Here is an 8,748-nt window from a genome sequence, read left to right as displayed (position 1 = left end):
AGCCCACTAGAACTGGAAGGGACCTTCAAACTGGAACAGGTACAAAGAAGGGCCACTGGGATGATCCGAGGAATGGAAAACCTGTCTTATGAAAGGAGACTCAAGGAGCTTGGCTTGTTTACCTTAAGCAAAAGAAGGCTGAGGGGGGACATGATTGCTCTCTCTAAATATATTAGAGGGATAAATGCCAGGGAGGGAGAGGAATTATTTAAGTTTAATACCAATGTCGACACAAGAACAAATGGATATAAGCTGGCTAGTAGGAAGTTTAGACTTGAGATTAGACGAAGGTTTCTAACCATTAGAGGAGTGAGGCTCTGGAACAGCCTTCTAAGGGAAGTAGTGGGGGCAAAAGATCTATCTGGTTTCAAGATTAAACTAGATGGGTTTATGAAGGGGATGGTTTGATGAGATAACATGATCTTGGTAACTAATTGACCATTCATTATCAGTGGGAAATAGGGATGGGATGACAGGAGTTATTATAGAGAACTTTCTGGGTGTCTGGCTGGTGAGTCTTGCCCACATGCTCAGGGTTTAGCTGATCGCCATATTTGGGGTTGGGAAGGAATTTTCCTCCAGGGTAGATTGGCAGAGGCCCTGGAGGTTTTTCGCCTTCCTCTGTAGCATGGGGCACAGATCACAGCTGGAGGATTCTCTGCATCTTGGGGCCTTCAAAGTATTTGAAGTCTTCAATATCTGAGATATAGGTGAGAGGATTATTCTAGGAGGGGTGGGTGAGATTCTGTGGCCTGCACTGTGCAGGGGGTCAGACTAGATGATCATAATGGTCCCTTCTGACCTTAAAGTCTATGAGTCTATGAGGTCAGCAAGTCCAGTCCCCTGCCCTCACGGCAGGACCAAGCACCATCTAGATCGGACCTGACAGGTGTCTGTCCATCATCATCATCGCCCTTCATGCCCACTGGTGTATAGGGCAGCAACAAAGGTCCTCCACTTCTGTCTGTCTCTGGCCAGCCTCTTAATAGAGCCCCAAGTACGATTCATGCTCTTCATTTCTACTTCAACGGTCTGGCGCCATGTTGTCTTGGGTCGTCCTTGTTTCCTCTTCCCTTCAGGGGTCCGGTGCACAGCAGTCTTTCTGAGGGAGCGGCCATCTTTCCTGAGCACACGCCCAATCCATCTCCAGCGTCTTTTCATAATGATGGTGGCCATGTCATCTTGTTGGCACCGCACAAGCAGGTCCTGATTTGAAATTATTCTTGGCCAAAAAATACGGAGGATCCGCCGAAGACTTCTGGTGTGAAAAGTCGACAATTTATCGAGGTCGTACTCTGTCATCCGCCAGCATTCTGATCCATAGAACAGTGCTGATAAAACACAGCTCGGATAAAACTTCCGTTTGGTATGGATGCTGGACTGCGATGACTTCCATACAGCATTCAGACTCATGAAGACATTTCTGGCTTTACTGAGTCTGCTCTGGATATCGCTTCTGATGCCTCCGTCTTGCCTGATAATACTACCCAAGTATGTAAAGCTCTCTGTGATAGGTAGGTCGTGGCCATCAATCTTAACTGATGCCTTTGCCTCAATATTTAGGGTCATAGAATCATAGAACTGGAAGAGACCTCAGAAGGTCAAGTCCAGCCCCCTGCTCTAGGCAGGACCAATTCCAACTCAATCAACCAAGCCAGGGCTTTGTCAAGCCGAGACTTAAACACCTCTAGGGATGGAGACTCCACTACTTCCCTAGGTAACCCATTCCAGTGCTTCACCACCCTCCTAGTGAAATAGTTTTTTCTAATATCCAACCTGGACCTCTCCCACCACGACTTGAGACCATTGCTCCTTGTTCTGCCATCTGTCACTACTGAGAACAGCCTCTCTCCATCCTCTTTGGAACCTCCCTTCAGGAAGTTGAAGGCTGCTATCAAATCCCCCCTCACTCTTCGCTTCTGCAGACTAAACAGACCCAAGTCCCTCAGCCTCTCCTCATAAGTCATATGCTCCAGCCCCCTAATCATTTTGGTTGCCCTCCGCTGGACCCTCTCCAATGCGTCCACATCCTTTTTGTAGTGGGGGGCCCAGAACTGGACACAATACTCCAGATGCGACCTCATGACTTCTGTCCAACCTGCTCTTAAATATCTCCAGTGATGGTGGGTACATCTAGACTACATGCCTCTGTCGCCAGAGGCATGTAGATTAGGCTACCAGACATAGTAAAATGAAGCGGCGATTTAAATAATTGCCGCTTCATTTAAATTTTCATGGCTGCCGCGCTGAGCCGACAAACAGCTGATCAGCTGTTTGTCGGCTCAGCGCGATAGTCTGGACGCGCGGGTGGCGACATCAAAGGTATTTGTCGACCACTCAGGTAAACCTCATCCCAGGAGGCTTACCTGGGTGGTTGACAAATACCTTTGATGTCGATACCCGCGCGTCCAGACTATCGCGCTGAGCCGACAAACAGCTGATCAGCTCAGCGCGGCAGCCATGTAAATTTAAATGAAGCGGCGATTATTTAAATTGCCGCTTCATTTTACTATGTCTGGTAGCCTAATCTACATGCCTCTGGCGACAGAGGCATGAAGTCTAGACGTACCCGGAGATTCCACAACCCCTTCCCTCCTCTCCCAGGCAATTTATTCCACCCAGACAGGCAGGAAGCTTTTCCTAATGCCCAACCTAAACCTCCCTTGCTGCAAGTTAAGCCCATTGCTTCTTGTCCGATCATCAGAAGCCAAGGAGAACAATTTTTCTCCCTGGGTATGTCTACACTACAGCGCTAATTCGAACTAACTTAGTTCGAATTAGTTAATTTGAACTAAGCTAATTCGAATTAGCGCAGCTAGACGTAAAAACTAGTTCGAATTAGCGTTTTGCTAATTCGAACTAGCATGTGCATACAGAGTGGACCCTGAACAGAGGTTAAGGATGGCCGGAAGCAGTGCCGGCAGGGCATCAGATGAGGACTTAGAGCGTGGAGCTGCTGTCTCAGGTTAGCCGAGGGCTGTGCTTAAAGGGACCCGACCCCCACCCCAGACAGACAGTTCTCAGGGTTCCCCACTTGCAAAGCAGTCCTGGCGTGGAGAGCCCTGAGTGCCCACACGCGGAACATCACAGCACTCGGCCATCACCCCGGCTGCACTTGCCACAGGCTGCCATCCGGGGGGAGGGGGCAATCAGGGGGCTGCAGGAGAACTTCCACCCAGAGAAGCCCGCAGAGCCAGCCCAGTCATCCCCATCGGGGGCTCGTACCCAATTCCTCCCTCACCTCCTTCCACTTACCCTTCCCTAGCCCCCCTTCCTGATGTACAAAATAAAGAAAACGTGTGTTCAAAAATAGAATCTCTCTTTATTGAACAAAACTCGGGGAGACTGGGAAAAGGAGGTGGGAGAGGGGAAGAGAGAGGCTGGGAGAGGGGAGGGCAACTAAAATGATCAGGGGTTTGGAACAGGTCCCATATGAAGAGAGGCTAAAGAGACTGGGACTTTTCAGCTTAGAGAAGAGGAGACGGACGGGGGATAGGATAGAGATCTATAAAAGCAAGAGTGGTGTGGAGAGGGTGCATAAAGAAAAGTTCTCCATTAGTTCCCATAATAGAAGGACTAGAGGACACCAAAGGAAAGGAATGGGTAGCAGGCTTCAAACTATTAACAGAAAGTTCTTCTTCACAAAGCAAAGAGTCAACCTGTGGAACTCCTTGCTGCAGGAGGCTGTGAAGGCTAGAACTAGAACAGAGTTTAAAGAGAAGTTAGATCAAGTCATGGAGGTTGGGTCCATGGAGTGGTATTAGCCAGGGGGTAGAAATGGTGTCCCTGCCCAAAGTTTGTGGAAGGTTGGAGATGGATGGCACGAGACAAATGGCTTGGTCACTGTCTTTGGTCCATCCCCTCCAGGGTCCCTAGGGTTGGCCGCTGTCGGCAGACAGGCTACTGGACTAGATGGACCTTTGGTCTGACCCAGTACGGCCATTCAAAGCTCAGGGCTCAGGGTCGGGGTTCTTAGTGGACCACCTTGATTTTCATGCAAACCTGCTCCTGGGCGGCCAGGCTGGCAGCTCTCCTGCCCTAGATGGCCACTTTCCTGTGCCTAGTGTGGAGTTCGTGGATGAGGTCCACGATGTCTGCACTAGACCAGGCGGGTGCCCGACTCTTGCGGTCCTGGCCAGGCTCCCGAGAGCCGCCAGCCTGGTCCTGGGAAGAGACGGAGGGCTGGGGGGCATCGGGTGGCTGGCTCATGGCGTGCCAGGTGCAGGGTCTGCTGGCTGGGTGCTGGCAGGCTTGCACCTGGCACGGGCACAGTAGCCAGCCCGTGCCCCTTTAAGGGCTCCGGGGCCGGGAGGGGGGCATACGAGTTTCCCTGGTGGTGCCCAGAGTGGCCACCAGGGAAAGCTGGGGAGGGCTGGCCTCCCACTAGTTCGAATTAAGGGGCTACACAGCCCTTAATTCGAACTAGTAAGTTCGAACTAGGCTTAGTCCTCGTAAAATGAGGTTTACCTAGTTCGAACTAAGCGCTCCGCTAGTTCGAATTAAGTTCGAACTAGCGGAGCGCTAGTGTAGCGCCTATGAAAGTTAATTCGAATTAACTTTGTAGTGTAGACATACCCCCTCTTCTTTGAGACACCCTTTTAGGTACCTGAAAACGGTTATCATGTCCCCTCTCAGTCTTCTCTTTTCCAAACTAAACAAGCCCGATTCTTTCATCATTTTTGTCACTCTTCTCTGGACCCTCTCCAATTCCTAGAAATGTGGCACCCAGAACCGGACACAATACTCCAGCTGAGGTCTAATCAGCGCAGCGTAGAGCAGAAGAATTCCTTCGCCTGCCTTGCTCACAACACTGCTGTTAAAGCAGCCCAGAATCACGTTTGCTTTTTTTCTTTTTCAACAGTGCCACACAGTTGACTCATCCTTAGCTCTCACCTACACTAGGAAAGGTTTGTGAGCGTCTGTGGGAGTCACAGTGGTTCATGAACCCCAATGTGATGCTGTGGCTGAAAGGATTCAGGTGACCACCGGCGGCATAAACAGAGAATCTCGAGCAGGAGCAGAGAGGATATTTTTCACTGTTGCAACAAGGCTGGAGTCCTGTGGCAAGTGCTGGTGTCCACACACAATGCAGATCCATGGATTTTCAGGGCTCTACCGCCAGTTGGTTAGGGGTAACTATCTCAGCCATTCAGGCTCCCTTGTCTGAAAGGGACCATAGAATCCGCCTTATCAGATACTCCCAACAGTATCCTCCGGGGGTACGTCTCATAGACTCATAGACTTTAAGGTCAGAAGGGACCATTATGATCATCTAGTCTGACCCCCTGCACAGTGCAGGCCACAGAATCTCACCCACCCCTCCTAGAATAATCCTCTCACCTATATCTCAGATATTGAAGACTTCAAATACTTTGAAGGCCCCAAGATGCAGAGAATCCTCCAGCTGTGATCTGTGCCCCATGCTACAGAGGAAGGCGAAAAACCTCCAGGGCCTCTGCCAATCTACCCTGGAGGAAAATTCCTTCCCGACCCCAAATAAGGCAATCAGCTAAACCCTGAGCATGTGGGCAAGACTCACCAGCCAGATACCCAGAAAGTTCTCTATAGTAACTCCTGTCATCCCATCCCTATTTCCCACTGATAATGAATGGTCAATTAGTTACCAAGATCATGTTATCTCATCAAACCATCCGCTTGTCATAGAATCATAGAACTGGAAGAGATCCCAGAAGGTTGTCAAGTCCAGCCCCCTGCCCAAGGCAGGACCGATCCCATCTAAATCAACCCGGCCAGGGCTTTGTCAAGCAGAGACTTAAACACCTCTAGGGATGGAGTCTACACAGTGCTACACCCGTTACCCCAAAATAGCGTTCTGCACATCTTAACATCAAGCCTGTTATTTCGAAATACATTTGAAATAAGTATCAGAGGGGGAGCCGTGTTAGTCTGAATCTGCAAAAGCCGCGAGGAGTCCTGTGGCACCTTATAGACTAACTGAAGTGTTTGGAGCATAAGCTTTCGTGGGCAAAGACCCACTTCATCAGATGCATGCAGTGGACATTTCCAGAGGCTGGTATAAATAAGCAGGCCAGAATCAGGGTAGAGATAACGAGGTGAATCCAATCAGGGAGGATGAGGCCCACTTCTAGTAGCATTTGAAATAACAGGCTTGTTATTCCGGCGTCCCATACACCTCACTGCAGGAGGTTTAAGGGATTCGTTGGAATAGAGCTCTATTTCGACAGTCACGCTGTTTAGACCGCGCCAAATTTCGAAATAACCTCCCTCGAAATAAGCAATGCAATTTGCATAGTTCAGATTGTGTCGCTTATTTCAAGCTACACACTACTGTGTATGGATGTATCCTGGGAGTGCCTGCTGCTCACAGGGGAAGGGAAAACAAAACAGTTGTGCAGCTGGCCAGTTGATTCCTTCCTGACCCCGTGGGGATCCCTGTATGCCCTGCAGCATGACTCTGATCACTTGCCTCTTTAACCTGCACATGCAAATGTAAGTTCCTAGCCACCTACGTGATGTGCTGGGTGGGCTGGATCCGACCATGCTGGCATGAAGAGGTGTAAATTACATCTCTCCTTCTGCTGGGCTGGCCGCCATCCATTCCCCCTGCAAATACTGTTGAGAGGATACATTGCGTGACCGGCTCTCCCATGGCCCTGGTCACTTCCCAACCAATACTACACACGTAACAGGCAGCCCACACACACCCCACGCTTGCTCTTGGCCAACACCCCAGGGTCTGGCGTTCTCCTTTGTTAAAAACATAAGCTGCTGCTGCTTGAGCTAAACACTGGGGTGGGGGCCTGTAACAACTCATGTTCTCCGAGAATAAGCACAGGCCCTGTAACTCACAAGTGGGTTACTTTCAACTACTTCCTGCCCCATAAGTCCCTCCCACGGGGGGCCTCTACCAGTGACGTCTCGGAGGGGTTGCTGTGTTAGTCTGTCTAGCACATCTGGTGGCAGGGAGTTCCACACGCCATGGAAATAGTATCTTGATGTTTGCTCTGAATTTGCCAGCTGTTCAGTTCAGCAAGTCGCTCGTAGGGCAGGCAGGAAGTGAGGGGTGGGGACTGGGTGCGGCTGGGGTTTCTGTCTCTCTCAGTTACGTTGCCAGACGTCAATGATCTGTCGGACTCACCCCAGGCAGGAAGCTGCTTCCCAAAGGGGAGGCCACTGCCAGGGTGCGAGAGGACTCAGACCACAGGAAGGAGGGGGGCTGAGGGAAATCTTAGCCCCCGATGGGAGTGACTTTGACTCTGGGCCAAATATAGAAAGGGAGGCACCTGTGGTTAGATCAGGGGTGAGCAAAGTACGGCCCACGGGCCGGATCCATCCTGCGGCCCATCAGGAGCCTCGGGCAGGCTCCCTGCCTGCTGCTCCCCCACGTGCCACTCACAGCAGCCAGCTGCAGGGGGGCCACGTGCCCTTTGCATGCCACACACTGCTGGGGGGGGGGCTTTGTGCACTACCAACCCCTCCCTCCCCCCAGCACAATCTCACAACTTCCATTGGCCAGAAACTGGAAACTGGGCTTACACCTGGCACCCCACTTGCTCCTGCACCCCAACTCCCTGCACCAGGTCACCAACCAAAGCCTCTGCACCCTTGCTCCTGTTCCCATACTCCCTCCCAGAGCCTGTACCCCCTCCTCTACACCAAGTCACAACCCCTCTTACCCTAGGCTGCAACCCAAACCTCTGCCCCAGGTAACAACCCCCTCCCAGATCCTGCACTGCCTTCCTCCAGGCCACAGTCCCCTCCTGCACCCATTTCCCCTCCCAGACCCCACACTCCCTGTTACACCCCAACCCCCTGCTCTAGGTCATAAACAATGTTCCCTCTAATTTTTCTGTGTGCAGAATAAATTTTGTGATATGCTCAAAGGCATGTGCAGATGTGCACCACCAGTACAAACACATGCTGCCGGCACTCTGCTCATCAGCTGAGCGGCAATTGAATCTTTCCTGGTTGACTGTCCAAGGGCTCAGCTTATAGGGAAGACTGGTCACAACCCCTTCTTCCCCAGCCCCAACTCCATCCCAGACCCCACACCTCCTCCTGCCCCTCAGTCTCCTACCCCAAGCTCCCTACCTCCATCCCAGACCCCTCGCTCTCTCCATTCATAGAATAGGAAAGCGTGGCCCTTGACCACTTACCAAATTCTGGCGTGGCCCCTCAGCACAAAGTATCGCCCACCCCTGGTTAGACGCCAGCTCAGCTTGTGTTACTCCTGTCTGCCTGTTGGGGGCGGCAAAACACCCAGAGACTCATGTCACTTGCACGACCTGTTCATGATGCAGCCACCGCCCCAGCCGGAATGGTCTGGGTTCCACCAGCTGGAGTCACGCGACAGGCAGCCGGCTGTGGCACCCAGGCAGTGCCACGCGGGTCAGCAAACAGCCGGCCGGGCCCGCCCCCGCCCACGCAGCGCGGGAGCGGAGCTGGAGAGATGTTTCCTGCAGGGTCAAACTCAGGGAAACGTGGCTTGAGTGGCCCCCTCCGAGGGCCGGGCTCCGGGGACGGCCGCCAGCGAAGGAGAGAGGCTTTGCCAGCAGGACTGCGCCCTTCTTGGCTGAAAACTGGAAGGACTTGGCAGCGGAGCCGACAGCCTCCGTGGGCCGCCGGGGCAAGTGGGGGGGGGGGGGGGGCTGCCTCCGTGCTCCCAGAAGGGACAGGGCCAAGGGCAGCTGGCCCTCAGCACAGCGCCCCCCTCCATGCGCTGCCCGGAGCATGTGGCGCGGCGCTCCAGCCGTAATTTAAAGGGCC

Source organism: Pelodiscus sinensis, chromosome 23 (genome assembly GCF_052426305.1).
Source record: "Pelodiscus sinensis isolate ZL-2025 chromosome 23, ASM5242630v1, whole genome shotgun sequence".
Lineage (NCBI taxonomy): Eukaryota > Metazoa > Chordata > Testudines > Trionychidae > Pelodiscus > Pelodiscus sinensis.
Note: the sequence above shows the minus strand (reverse complement) of the source record.